The following is a 15,739-nucleotide window of genomic DNA, read 5'->3' as shown; positions in this document are numbered from 1 at the left end:
GTACCATCTACAAGATGCACTGCAGCAACGCACCAAGGCTCCTTAGACAGCACCTTCCAAACCCACGACCTCTACCAACTAGAAGGACAAGGGCAGCAAATGCATGGGAAGACCACTACCTGCAAGTTCCCCTCCAAGTCACACACCATCCTGACTTGGAACTATATCACCGTTCCTTCACTGTCGCTGGGTCAAAATCCTGGAACTCCCTTCCTAACAGCACTGTGGGTGTACCTACCCCACATGGACTGCAGCGGTTCAAGAAGGCAGCTCACCACCACCTTCTCAAGGGCAATTAGGGATGGGCAATAAATGCTGGCATACCAGTGATGCCCACTTCCCATGAATGAATAAAAAAAATATAACTGGGGTGGTAGAGAGGGTTTTAAACTAAATAGTGGGGGCAAGGAAGATGTAATAATTTAAAGAGAAAGGAGAAGGCAAGAGAGCAAGGTAGCAATGAGGAAATTGATAATCATAGTGTGGCAGGAAGGGACAGAGTACAAACCTAAAAGTGTGCCTGCAGATAATGCTAGAGCTTGTGAAAATAATAAAAAGACAGAATTCGAGACACACTATCTGAATGCACACAGCATTCACAACAAGGTAGATGAATTGACAGCACAAATAGAAGTAAACAGGTATGATCTAATTGCCATTACGGAAATGTGGCTGCAGGGTGACAAGGCTGGGAGCTGAATGTTCAAGGGTATTCGACGTTTAGGAAGGATAGGCAAAAAGGAAAAGGAGGTGGGGTAGCACCGTTAAAATAGCATGAGACGATTACATCGAAGGATCAAGATGTAGAACGAGTTTGTGTGGAGCTCAAAAGGTAGCAAACATTGGTAGGAGTTGTTTTTAGGCCACTAAATAATAGTGGTAATGTAGGGTACGGTATAAATCAGGAAATTTGAGGTGCATGTAACAAGGGTAATAGAGTAATCATGGGGGATGTCATGAAAACCCGACATGCCAAATGGGAAATATTAATTTCATCGGTTGGAACTTTACATTAGACTTTTAATGGAAAAATCCTACAAGTTAACTTTTAAAAATACTGGCGGCCAAGATGGCCATTGCAATTTACATTTGAAACACCAGGGATTAAACTGCAGATGAAATGTCTAACCAAGCCCAGCTAGAACAATGGCTTGCTCTCAGTGATTGAATTACCAATAATTGCTTTATCAGCATGGTCGTCAAGGCCATCTACACGATTGACTTTGAAAGAGCCAACCCCATCCAAATGTGACTGGACATCTTGAGGCATGTGGCATCTTGAATCTCAGAGAAGATTCCAGAAAAAAACTCATTAAAAACAAAGGGGCTTGATGGAGCCATGTGACTGCGCGCACAGCTTTGAAGAAACTGTAAGCTTTGCACACAGACAGCAGACAGGCAGTAACTGAAAAGCTAGCAACAAAGCAGGTGCTCTCTCTCTCTCTGCTCCCCCCCCAACTCAGAAAATATCAAGAGAAGATCCTGCTGCAACTGGGAACTGCCCCCCACCCCCCAACCCCCACATTAAGCCTACAGATCGCTACAGCCAGCAACCAGGGGAAGAGAAATCATCACCTTTCTGCCTTCAGGAGCTCTGAGCAAAGCAAGCCAACCACCTCGCATGTGGCCCAGCAGACTTCAAAACTACAATTTTAGCTGAAGTCTATTGGACTCTCATACATTTTAATTACATTTATTCTGGACTTTAATGCAACCACCTCTGTAATCTATTTGTGTGTATGTGAGAGACTCTCATGTGAATGTGTAGCATATTTTTAGTCTTTTAAATTAGGTTAGAGTGCTAATTGTAATAAACCTACCTCTTTCTTGTTTAAACTCAAGAAAACCTACCTGATTGATTCTTTTGCAATCACATTAGAGGAACAGGAGCAAATGCTTACTGAGGTGGTAAGCTCAACCTTCTTTGGCCTCCTTATCTCAAGAGACAATGGATAAGCGCCTGGAGGTGGTCAGTGGTTTGTGAAGCAGCGCCTGGAGTGCCTATAAAGGCCAATTCTAGAGTGACAGGCTCTTCCACAGGTGCTGCAAAGAAATTTGTTTGTCGGGGCTGTTACACAGTTGACTCTCCCCTTGCGCCTCTGTCTTTTTTCCTGCCAACTACTAAGTCTCTTGGACTCACTTTAGCCCCGCCTTTATGGCTGCCCGCCAGCTCTGGCGGACGCTGGCAACTGACTCCCACGACTTGTGATCAATGTCACAGGATTTCATGTCGCGTTTGCAGACGTCTTTAAAGCGGAGACATGGACGGCCGGTGGGTCTGATACCAGTGGCGAGCTCGCTGTACAATGTGTCTTTGGGGATCCTGCCATCTTCCATGCGGCTCACATGGCCAAGCCATCTCAAGCACCGCTGACTCAGTAGTGTGTATAAGCTGGAGATGTTGGCCGCCTCGAGGACTTCTGTGTTGGAGATACGGTCCTGCCACCTGATGCCAAGTATTCTCCGGAGGCAGCGAAGATGGAATGAATTGAGACATCGCTCTTGGCTGACATACATTGTCCAGGCCACTGTGTAAATCCTGTTGCAGTCAAACAAGAGAAAGGGCGAAAGGGGAGCCTGAGACCCTCTCCTCACCTGGCCAGAGGACTTCAATCTACATATAGACTGGGTAGACCTAATTAGCACTAATGCTGTGGAGGACGAATTCCTGGAATGTACATGAAATGGTTTTCTAGAACAGGATGTTGAGGGATCAACTAGAGAACTGGCTAATTTAGATCTGGTACTGTGCAATGAGAAAGGGCTAATTAATAATATTGTAAAGCAACCTTTAGGGAAAAGTCACCATAATATGATAGATTTTACTTTATGTTTGAAAGTGATGTAGTTCAATCTCACACTAGGGTCTTAAATCTAAACAAAGGAAACGACGAAGGTACGAGGGGTCAAGTAGACCGGAAAACTATATTAAAAGGTATGACGGTAAACAGGCAATGGCTAACATTTAAAGAATTAATACAGGGTTTACAACAAATTTACATTCCTTCAAGGCACAAAAACACAGCAGGAAAGGTGATCCAACCATGGCCAACAAGAGAAGTTAAAGATTGTATTAGATCAAAGGAAGAGCTTTATAAAGTTGCCAAAAAAGTAGTAAGCCTGTGGATTGGGAGCATTTTAGAATTCAGCAAAGGAGGACCAAGAAACTGATAAAGAGAAAATAGAATATGAAAGTAAACTATCAAGAAACATAAAAACAGACTGTAAAAGCTTCTATAGGTAGGTAAAAAGGAAAAGATTAGCAAATGTGGGCCCATTACAAGCAGAGACAAGGGAATTTATAATGGGGAATAAGGAAATGGCAGAGAAACTAAACATACTTTGGGTCTGTCTTCACGGAAGAAGATACAAAAAAACCTCCCAGAAATACTAAAGAACCTAGGGACTAGCGAGAATGAGGAACTGAACGAAATTAGTATTAGTAAAAAAGTAGTACTGGAGAAATTAATAGGACTGAAAGTTGATAAATCCCCTGGACCTGATGATCTACATCCCAGAGAGTTGAAAGAGGTGGCTGTAGAGATAGTGGATCATCTTCCAAAATTCTATAGATTTTGGAACGATTCCTGAAGATTGGAAGGTAACAAATGCAACCCCACTATTTAAGAAAGGAGGAAGAGAGAAAACAGGGAACTACAGACCTGTTAGCCTGACATCAGTAGTAGAGAAAATACTAGAATTTATTATAAAGGATGTGATAACTGGACACTTAGAAATTAATAGTAGGATTGGGCAGAGTCAACATGGATTTATGAAAGGGAAATCATTTTCGACAAACCTGTTTGGAGTTTTCTGAGGATGTAACTACTAGAAGGAGGAAACCAGTGGATGTGGTGTATTTGAATTTTCAGAAGGCTTTCAATAAGATCCCATATAAGAGGTTAGTAAGCAAAATTAAAGCACATGGGATTGGGGGTAATATACTGGCATGGATTGAGAATTGGTTAATGGATAGAAAACAGAGAGTAGGGATAAACGGGTCATTTTCAGGTTGGCAAGCTGTGACTAGTGGGGTACCGGAAGGATCAATGATTGGGCCCCAGCTGTTCGCCATCTATATCAATGATTTGGATGTGGGGATCAAATGCAATATTTCCAGGTTTACTGATGACACAAAACTAGGTGGAAATGTGAGTTGTGAGGAAGATGCAAAGAGGTTTCAAGGGGATTTAGACAGGCTAAGTGAGCGGGCAAGAATATGGCAGGTGGAATATAATGTGAAAAAATGTGAAGTTATTAACTTTGGTAGGAAAGACAGAAATGCAGAGTCTTTCTTAAATGGTGAGAGATTGGGAGGTGTTGATGTCCAAAGGGTCCTGGGTATCCTTGTTCACAAGTCACTGAAAGCTAACTTGCAGGTGCAACAAGAAAATAGGAAGGCAAACAGTATGGTGGCCTTTATTGCAAGAGGATTTGAGTTCAGGAGTAAAGTCTTGCTGCAATTGTATAGAACCTTGGTGAGACAGCACCTGGAGTATTGTGTACAGTTTTGGTCACCTTACCTAAGGAAGGATATACTTGCCATAGAGGGAGTGCAACCAAGGTTCATCAGACTGATTCCTGGGATGGTGGGATTGTCCTATGAGGAGAGATTGAGGAGACTGGGCCTGTATTCTCTACAGTTTAGAAGAATGAGAAGCTTTTTTTATTCATTCATGGGATGTGGGTGTCGCTGGCCAGGCCAGCATTTATTGCCCATCCTTAATTGCCCTTGAGAAGGTGGTGGTGAGCTGCCTTCTTGAACCGCTGCAGTCCATGTGGGGTAGGTACACCCACAGTGCTGTTAGGAAGGGAGTTCCAGGATTTTGACCCAGCGACAGTGAAGGAACGGTGATATAGTTCCAAGTCAGGATGGTGTGTGACTTGGAGGGGAACTTGCAGGTAGTGGTCTTCCCATGCATTTGCTGCCCTTGTCCTTCTAGTTGGTAGAGGTCGTGGGTTTGGAAGGTGCTGTCTAAGGAGCCTTGGTGTGTTGCTGCAGTGCATCTTGTAGATGGTACACACTGCCGCCACTGTGTGTCGGTGGTGGAGGGAGTGAATGTTTGTAGATGGGGTGCCAATCAATCGGGCTGCTTTGTCCTGGATGGTGTCGAGCTTCTTGAGTGCTGTTGGAACTGCACCCATCCAGGCAATTAGAGAGTATTCCATCACACTCCTGACTTGTGCCTTGTAGCTGGTGGACAGGCTTTGGGGAGTCAGGAGGTGAGTTACTCGCCGCAGGCTTCCTAGCCTCTGACCTGCTCTTGTAGCCACGGTATTTATGTGGCTATTCCAATTCAGTTTCTGGTCAATGGTGGCCCCTAGGATGTTGATAGTGGGGGATTCAGCGATGGTAATGCCACTGAATGTCAAGGGGAGATGGTTAGATTCTCTCTTGTTGGAGATGATCATTGCCTGGTACTTGTGTGGTGCGAATGTTACTTGCCACTTATCAGCCCAAGCCTGGATATTGTCCAAGTCTTGCTGCATTTCAACACAGACTGCTTCAGTATCTGAGGAGTCACGAATGGTGCTGAACATTGTGCAATCATCAGAGAACATCCCCACTTCTCATCTTATGATTGAAGGAAGGTCATTGATGAAGCAGTTGAAGATGGTTGGGCTGCGGACAGTACCCTGAGGAACTCCTGTAGTGATGTCCTGGTGCTCAGATGATTGACCTCCAACAACCACAACTATCTTCATTTGCACTAGGTATGACTCCAGCCAGCGGAGGGTTTTCCCCGATTCCCATTGACCTCAGTTTTGCTAGGGCTTCTTGATGCCATACTCGGTCAAATGCTGCCTTGATGTCAAGGGCAGTCACTCTCGCCTCACCTCTTGAGTTCAGCTCTTTTGTCCATATTTGAACCAAGGCTGTAATGAGGCCAGGAGCTGAATGGCCCTGGCAGAACCCAAACTAAGCGTCAGTGAGCAGGTTATTGCTAAGCAAGTGCCGCTTGATGGCACTGTTGATGACACTTTCCATCACTTTACTGATGATTGAGTGTAGGCTGATGGGGCGGTAATTGGCCGGGTTGGACTTCTACTACTTTTTGTGTACAAGACATACCTGGACAATTTTCCACATTGCAGGGTTGATGCCAGTGTTGTAGCTGTACTGGAACAGCATGGCTAGGGGCATGGCAAGTTCTGGAGCACAGTCTTCAGTACTATTGCTGGAATATTGTCAGGGCCCATAGCCTTTGCAGTATCCAGTGCCTTCAGTTGTTTCTTGATATCACGCAGAGTGAATCGAATTGCCTGAAGACTGGCACCTGTGATGCTGGGGACTTCAGAACGAGGCCAAGATGGATCATAAACTCGGCACTTCTGGCTGAAGATTGTTGCAAATGCTTCAGCCTTATCATTCCTCCAGTTAGTTGTTTAATTGTCCACCACCATTCACGGCTGGATGTGGCAGGACTGCAGAGCTTAGATCTGATCCATTGGTTATGGGATCGCTTAACTCTGTCTATTGCATGCTGCTTACGCAGTTTGCCACGCAGGTAGTCCTGTGTTGTAGCTTCACCAGGTTGACACCTAATTTTGAGATATGCCTGGTGCTGCTCCTGGCATGCCCTCCTGCACTCTTCATTGAACCAGGGTTGATCCCCTGGCTTGATGGTAATGGTAAATTGGGGGATATGCTGGGCCATGAGATTACAGATTGTGGTTGAGTACAATTCTGCTGCTGCTGATGGCCCACAGCGCCTCATGGATGCCCAGTTTTGAATTGCTAGATCTGTTCGAAATCTATCCCATTTAACATGGTGGTAGTGCCACACAACATGAAGGAGGGTATCCTCAATGTGAAGGTGGGACTTCGTCTCCACAACAACTGTGTGGTGGTCACTCCTACCAATACCGTCATGGACAGATGCATCTGCGGCAGGCAGATTGGTGAGGATGAGGTCATGGATGCTTTCCCCTCTTGTCGGTTCCCTCATCACCTGCCGCATACGCAGTTGGGCGGCACGGTGGCGCAATGGTTAGCACCGCAGCCTCACAGCTCCAGCGACCCGGGTTCAATTCCGGGTACTGCCTGTGTGGAGTTTGCAAGTTCTCCCTGAGACCGCATGGGTTTCCGCTGGGTGCTCCGGTTTCCTCCCACCGCCAAAGACTTGCAGGTTGATAGGTAAATTGGCCATTGTAAATTGCCCCTAGTGTAGGTAGGTGGTAGGGAATATGGGATTAATGTAGGAGGGGATGTTGTAGGGAATATGGGAGTAATGTAGGATTAGTATAAATGGGTGGTTGATGGTCGGCACAGACTCGGTGGGCTGAAAGGCCTGTTTCAGTGCTGTATCTCTCTATGACTCTTGCAGATATGTCCTATAGGGCTCGGTCAGTAGCGGTGCTACTGAGCCACTCTTGGTGATGGACATTGAAGTCCCCCACCCAGAGTACATTCTGTGCCCTTGCCACCCTCAGTGCTTCCTCCAAGTGCTGTTCAACATGGAGGAGTACTGACTCATCAGCTGAGGGAGGGCGGTTGGTGGTAATGAGCAGGAGGTTTCCTTGTCCATGTTAGACCTGATGCCATGAGACTTCATGGGGTCCAGAGTTGATGTTGAGGACTCCCAGGGCAACTCCCTCCTTACTGTATACCACTGTGCCACCACCTCTGTCGGGTCGGTCCTGCCGGTGGGACGGGACATTCCCGGGGATGGTGATGGCAGTGTCTGGGACATTGTCTGACAGGTATGATTCTGTGAGTATGACTATGTCAGGTTGTTGCTTGACCAGTCTGTGGGACAGCTCTCCCAACTTTGGCACAAGCCCCCAGATGTTAGTATGGAGGACTTTGCAGGGTCGACAGGGCTGGGTTTGCCCTTGTTCCAATGCCTAGGTCGATGCCGGGTGGTCCGTCCGGTTTCTCATTGAAGCATACAAAATTCTTATAGGGCTCGACAGGGTTGATGCAGGAAGGATGTTTCTCCTGGCTGGAAGTCTAGAACCAGGGAACACAGCCTCAGAATAAGAGGTAGGCCATTTAGGACAGAGATGAGGAGGAATTTCTTCATTTGAGGGTGGTGAATCTTTGGAATTCTGTACCCTAGAGGGCTGTGGAGGGTCAGTCATTGAGTATATTCAAGACAGAGATTCATGGATTTCTCGATAAATATATCAAGGGATACAGGGATAGTGCGGGAAAATGGTGTTGAGGTAGATCAGCCATTATCTAGTTGCATGGGGGAGCAGGCATGAGGGGCTGAATGGTTTACTACTGCCACTTCCTAGATGTTAGATGGCTGCATTGACTCAGCATGGGAGCCAGTAATAGGTTTCAATTCATAAGAAATACAGACACTGTCTAATTTATTCTAATGTGAAAAAAGGTTGGAGACAAAAAGCTGGAAGAGGCCTCCAAAAAGAACTCCAAGATGAAGGGCAGGGGCTAGGTAGCCACCAATCCAAATTATAGGGTCACACAACTTTTCTAACCAAAATAAAAGCAAAATACTGCGGATGCTGGAAATCTGAAACAAAAACAAGAAATGCTGGAATCACTCAGCAGGTCTGGCAGCATCTGTGGAAAGAGAAGCAGAGTTAACGTTTCTGGTCAGTGACCCTTCTTCGGAACTGACAAATATTAGAAAAGTCACAGATAATAAGCAAGTGAGGTGGGGGTGGGGCAAGAGATAACAAAGGAGAAGGTGCAGATTGGACCAGGCCACATAGCTGACCAAAAGGTCACAGAGCAAAGGCAAACAATATGTTAATAATGTGTTGAAAGACAAAGCATTAGTACAGATTAGGTGTAAATACACTGAATATTGAACAGCAGCAAGTGCTAACCTGAAAAAAACAGTGGGTAAGCAAAGTGAACAAACTAAGATGAAATGAAATAAATGCAAAAAAAAATTGTAAAAAATGTAAAAAAGAATAAAAAAAAGGAAGAAAAAATAACTAAAAATGAAAGTAAAATGGGGGGCTGTCATGCTCTGAAATTATTGAACTCAATGTTCAGTCTGGCAGGCTGTAGTGTGCCTAATCGGTAGATGAGATGCTGTTCCTTGAGCTTGCGTTGATGTTCACTGGAACACTGCAGCAATCCCAGGACAGAGATGTGAGCATGAGAGCAGGGGGGAGTGTTGAAATGGCAAGCAACCGGAAGCTCAGGGTCCTGCTTGCGGACTGAGCGGAGATGTTCCGCAAAGCGGTCACCCAGTCTGCGCTTGGTCTCCCCAATGTAGAGGAGACCACACTGTGAGCAGCGAATACAGTATACTACATTGAAAGAAGTACAAGTAAATCGCTGCTTCACCTGAAAGGAGTGTTTGGGGCCTGGGATAGTGAGGAGAGAGGAGGTAAATGGGCAGGTATTACACCTCCTGCGATTGCAAGGGAAGGTGCCCTGGGACGGGGACGAGGTGGTGGGGGTAATGGAGGAGTGGACCAGGGTGTCGCGGAGGGAACGATCCCTTCGGAATGCTGACAGGGGAAGGGAGGGGAAGATGCGACTGGTAGTGGCATCACGCTGGAGGTGGCGAAAATGGCGGAGGATGATCCTTTGGATATGGAGGCTGGTGGGATGAAAAGTGAGGACAAGGGGAACCCTGTCATGGTTCTGGGAGGGAGGGGAAGGGGTGAGGGTAGAGGTGCGGGGAATGGGTCGGACACGGTTGAGGGCCCTGTCAACCACAGTGGGGGGAAATCCTCGGTTGAGGGAAAAGGAGGTCATATCAGAAGCACCGTCATGAAAGGTAGCATCATCAGAGCAGATGCGTCGGAGACGGAGAAACTGGGAGAATGGAATGGAGTCCTTACAGGAGGTAGGGTGTGAAGAAGTGTAGTTGAGGTAGCTGTGGGAGTCGGTGGGCTTATAATGGATATTGGTAGACAACCTATCCCCAGAGATGGAGACAGAGAAGTCGAGGAAGGGAAGGGAACCAAATGTTGCACAGCACTGCTTTTAATTCTTCATCAACCAAACACTGCACACATGTATGAGCAGGACTGCCCACATCTTGCTTTGGACCGTCTAAAGCTGGCAGCCCTAATACTAATAGTTGTCTTCAGCTGTCAGTTTTACCGTGATGCTATGAAACAACCAACAAAAAATGACATACAATCCCCATGAACCCCCACCCTCATCTGTTTTGGACTTGGCCAAATGTGACAGTTCTAATTAAAGTCAACCAATGCATTGAATGACATGTACACATTAAACTGGTCGCTATCTGGCCTCTAACATTTCCCTTCAGTTATTAAATTGTAGGCAAAGCTTCAGCGGAGTTAGAATATCTTCCTTTTTTCTTCTTTCTTCTTTGGCCTCCTTATCTCGAGAGACAATGGATAACCGCCTGGAGGTGGTCAGTGATGTGTGGAGCAGTGCCTGGAGTGGCTATAAAGGCCAATTCTAGAGTGACAGGCTCTTCCACAGGTGCTACAGAAAAATTTGTTTGTCGGGGCTGTTACACAGTTGGCTCTCCCCTTGCGCTTTTGTCTTTTTTCCTGCCAACTGCTAAGTCTCTTCGACTCGCCACACTTTAGCCCCGCCTTTATGGCTGCCCGCCAGCTCTGGCGAACGCTGGCAACTGACTCCCACGACTTGTGGTCAATGTCCCAGGACTTCATGTCGTGTTTGCAGACGTCTTTAAAGCAGAGACATGGATGGCCAGTGGGTCTGATACCAGTGGCAAGCTCGCTGTACAATGTGTCTTTGGGGATCTTGCCATCTTCCATGCGGCTCACATGGCCAAGCCATCTCAAACGCCCCTGACTCAGTAGTGTGTATAAGGTGGGGGTGTTGGCTGCCTCGAGGACTTCTGTGTTGGAGATACGGTCCTGCCACCTGATGCCAAGTATTCTCCGGAGGCAGCGAAGATGGAATGAATTGAGACGTCGCTCTTGGCTGACATACGTTGTCCAGGCCTCGCTGCCATAGAGCAAGGTACTGAGGACACAGGCTTGATTCATCGGACTTTTGTGTTCCGTTTCAGTGCGCCATTTTCCCACACTCTCTTGGCCAGTCTGGACATAGCAGTGGAAGCCTTTCCCATGCGCTTGTTGATTTCTGCATCTAGAGACAGGTTACTGGTGATAGTTGAGCCGAGGTAGGTGAACTCTTGAACACTTCCAGAGCATGGTCGCCAATATTGATGGATGGAGTATTTCTGACGTCCTGTCCCATGATGTTCGTTTTCTTGAGGCTGATGGTTAGGCCAGATTCGTTGCAGGCAGCCGCAAACCTGTCGATGAGACTCTGCAGACACTCTTCAGTGTGAGATGTTAAAGCAGCATCGTCAGCAAAGAGGAGTTCCCTGATGAGGACTTTCCGTACTTTGGACTTCGCTCTTCGATGGGCAAGGTTGAACAACCTGCCCCCTGATCTTGTGTGGAGGAAAATTCCTTCTTCAGAGGACTTGAACGCATGTGAGAGCAGCATGGAGAAGAAAATCCCAAAATGTGTGGGTGCGAGAACACAGCCCTGTTTCACGCCACAGGATAGGAAAGGGGTCTGATGAGGTGCCGCTATGTTGAATTGTGCCTTTCATATTGTCATGGAATGAGGTGATGATACTTAGTAGCTTTTGTGGACATCCACTCTTATCTAGTAGTCTGAAGAGACCATGTCTGCTGACGAGGTCAAAGGCTTTGGTGAGATCAATGAAAGCAATGTAGAGGGGCATCTGTTGTTCGCGGCATTTCTCCTGTATCTTACGAAGGGAGAACAGCATGTCAATGGTCTATCTATCTGCACGAAAGCCACACTGTGCCTCAGGGTAGACGGGCTCGGCCAGCTTCTGGAGCCTGTTTAAAGCGACTCGAGCAAAGACTTTCCCCACTATGCTGAGCAGGGAGATTCCACGGTAGTTGTTGCAGTCACCGCGGTCACCTTTGTTTTTATAGAGGGTGAATATATTGGCATCGCGCATGTCCTGAGGTACTGCTCCCTCGTCCCAGCACAGGCAAAGCAGTTCATGTAGTGCTGAGAGTATAGCAGGCTTGGCACTCTTGATTATTTCAGGGGTAATGCTGTCCTTCCCAGGGGCTTTTCCACTGGCTAGAGAATCAATGGCATCACTGAGTTCCGATTTTGTTGGCTGTACGTCCAGCTCATCCATGACTGGTAGAGGCTGGGCTGCATTGAGGGCAGTCTCAGTGACAACATTCTCCCTGGAGTACAGTTCTCGGTAGTGCTCAACTCAACGGTCCATTTGCTTGCGTTGGTCAGTGATTATATCCCCTGATTTAGATTTGAGGAGGGCGATCTTCTTGATGGTTGGCCCAAGAGCTCTCTTCATGCCATCATACATTCCTTTGATGTTTCCGGTGTCGGAGGCCAGCTGAATATGACTGCATAGGTGTTGCCAGTAGTCATTTGCGCAGCGCCTGGCTGTTCTTTGTGCAGTGCTTCTGGCTGCTTTAAGTGCTCTGGATGTTAATTCGCTGGGGGCTTTCTTGTAGTTCAACAGTGCAATGCGCTTAGTGGCTATGACAGGTTCCAGTTCTTCAATATGAGATTGAAACCAGTCTGCATTCCTCTTCGCACGTTTGCCGTAGGTGGTCAAAGCTGACTCATAGATGGAGTCTCTGATGTGGGCCCACTTGGTCTCAGCATCCCCTGTGGGAGTGTTTTGAAGGGCTGTTACAAATGAATTTAGAAATTTTTGTAACAGCTGTGGATGGGAAATTCTGCTCATGTTGATGGCCCTTCTGCTTGGAATGATGCAACTTCTTTGGTCTGAGTCTAACCTTGCTGCACACCAGGGAGTGGTCGGTGCCGCAGTCCGCACTATGGAAGCTGCGTGTGATTTGAACACTGTTTAAGAAGGCTCGCCTTGTGACGATGAGGTCTCGCTGGTGCCAACGACGCGATCTTGGGTGCCTCCATGAAACCTGGTGACAGGGTTTAGTGTGAAAGAACAAGTTGGTGATGCAGAGGTTATGATAGGTACACAACTCAAGCAGTCTCTGTCCATTCTCATTCATCCTTCCAACGCCATAGCGCCCAAGGCAGGAGGGCCATGAGTCATGATCGGCCCCAACCCTGGCATTAAAGTCCCCCAGCAGGAACAGATGTTCGGTGTTGGGGATGTTACTAATGATATTATGGAATTCCTCGTAGAACAGGTCTTTAGCTCAGAGAGAAACTCAGAGAAAGCTGCTTTTTAAAAGTTCACTATTCTCTTGTTCTGTTCAACTATTATGAGGAACATCAAGTTTTATACCCAGATATTTGTTCTCTGGACTGTCAACAGCTTTGGTCCTATTGCTATCACTGCCATTACCCTCAAGATCTATGCTCTCCAACTCACCAGTTCTAGGTCATTTTGTCAACCTCTACTTTTCTCTTGGAAGTTTACTCCATACCCTGATCCTTTTGTCAAACTATAACCATTTGTTTTCAAATTGGTACTTAACCATTGTTGTGTTTCAAATGATCTATGTGTGATCTATAGTTGTCAGTATTATATTTAAGATATGGCTATTCCAGCCCTATGCTATACACTTCAATGCCTTGGTCATCTTCAAAGGCTTTGATAGGATCCAACTCTGTGCACTTCAAGTGTCATCATAACAGTCTCCAACAAAGCTGTTCGTGCTATCTAATTTTTCAAATCTGTAATTGGAGTTGATGGCTGATGTGCTCTTTCCATTAACTCAAGGATTCCCAAGCTCAGTCGACACTTCCATCATTCCCTATTCGCAGTGAGCATCTGATAGCCTTTTTATGGGTATATTAAGGGCAAGAGGATGACCAGGGAAAGAGTAGGGCCCATTAAGGACCATAGCGGCAATCTATGCGTGGAGCCGGAGGACATAGATGAGGTTGAAAATGATTACTTTTCATCTGTGTTCACTTTGGAGAAGAACTATGTAGGTGTAGAGATCAGGGAGGGGGATTGTGATATACTTGAACAAATTAGCATTGAAAGGGAGGAAGTATTAGCTGTTTTAGTGGGCTTAAAAGTGGATAAATCCCCAGGCCCAGATGAGATGTATCCCAGGCTGTTATGTGAGGCAAGAGAGGAGATAGCAGGGGCTCGGACACAAATTTTCAAATCCGCTGTGGCCACAGGAGAGGTACCAGAGAACAGAGGTACCAGAGAACAGCGTATGTGGTACCATTATTCAAGAAGGGTAGCAGGGATAAACCAGGAGTCTAACATCAGTGGTATGGAAACTATTGGAAAAAATTCTGAGGGACAGGATTAATCGCCACTTGGAGAGGCAGGGATTAATCAAGAATAGTCAGCATGGCTTTGTCAGGGGGAGATCATGTCTAACAAACTTGATTGAATTTTTCGAGGAGATGACTAGATGTGTAGATGAGGGTAAAACAGTTGATATAGGCGATATGGACTTCAGTGAGGCTTTTGATAAGGTCCCGCATGGGAGATTGGTCAAGGTGGTAAGAGCATGGGATCCAGGGCAATTTGGCAAATCGGATCCAAAATTGGCTTAGTGGCAAGAGGCAGAGGGTGATGGTGGAGGGTTGTTTTTGCGAGTGGAAGCCTGTGACCAATGGTGTACCACAGGGATCAGTGCTGGGACCCTTGCTGTTTGTAGTGTACATTAATGATTTAGATGTGAATATAGGAAGTATGATCAGTAAGTTTGCAGATGACACGAAAATTGGTGGTGTCGTAAATAGTGAGGAGGAAATCCTTAGATTACAGGATGAAATAGATGGGCTGGTAAGATGGGCGGAGCAGTGGCAAATAGAATTTAATCCTGAGAAGTGTGAGGTGATGCATTTTGGGAGGACCAACAAGGCAAGGGAATATACAATGGATGGTAGGACCCTAGGAAGTACAGAGGGTCAGAAAGACCTTGGTGTACTTGTCCATAGATCACTGAAGGCAGCAGCACAGATAGATAAGGTGGTTAGGAAGGCATATGGGATACTTGCCTTTATTAGCCGATGCATAGAATGTAAGAGCAGGGAGGTTATGATGGAGCTGTATAAAATGCTAGTTAGGCCACAGCTGGAGTACTGTGTACAGTTCTGGTCGCCACACTATAGGAAGGATGTGAATGCACTGGAGAGGATGCAGAGGAGATTCACCAGGATGTTGCCTGGGCTGGAGCATTTCAGCTATGAAGAGAAACTGGATAGGCTAGGGTTGTTTTTCTTAGAGCAGAGAAGGGCAACCTGATTGAGGTATACAAAATTATGAGGGATGATGATAGGATAGAAAGGAAGAAATGTTTTCCCTTAGCTGAGTGGTCAATAACCAGGGAGCATAGATTTAAGATAAGGGGCAGGAGGTTTAGAAGGGGTTTGAGAAAAAAATTTTTCACCGAGAGGGGTGTTGGAATCTGGAACACACCACCTGAAGAGGTGGTAGAGGCAGGAACCCTCACAACATTTATTAAGTATTTAAATGAGCACTTGAAACTTCATAGCATACAAGGCTACGGACCAAGTGCTGGAAAATGGGATTAAAATAAATAGGTGCTTGATGGCCAGCACAGACACGATGGCCCGCAGGTCCTGTTTCTGTGCTGTATAATTCCATGACTATGAGTCTAACTTTAGCCGAGAACATCTCTATCCATTAGTTACATAATTTCCTCCATTTCAAAATCCGTACTGCTACAGTCAGTGATCTCCTGCTAATTCCTGATTCACCTAGACTTTTGTCATTTGCTACCCTCATGGTGCCTTCAAGAATAGTCTTGACTCTTCATCTTAGTTCAATTACTGTAGTCAAATGTTAATTATAATCAGCAAACACAGGCCTTTCCAAAACTGCAATGGTTACAGCTTGAGGTGTCATCA

Source organism: Heterodontus francisci, chromosome 2 (genome assembly GCF_036365525.1).
Source record: "Heterodontus francisci isolate sHetFra1 chromosome 2, sHetFra1.hap1, whole genome shotgun sequence".
NCBI lineage: Eukaryota > Metazoa > Chordata > Chondrichthyes > Heterodontiformes > Heterodontidae > Heterodontus > Heterodontus francisci.
The sequence above is the reverse complement of the archived record's forward strand: the minus strand, read 5'-3'. Positions refer to the sequence as shown.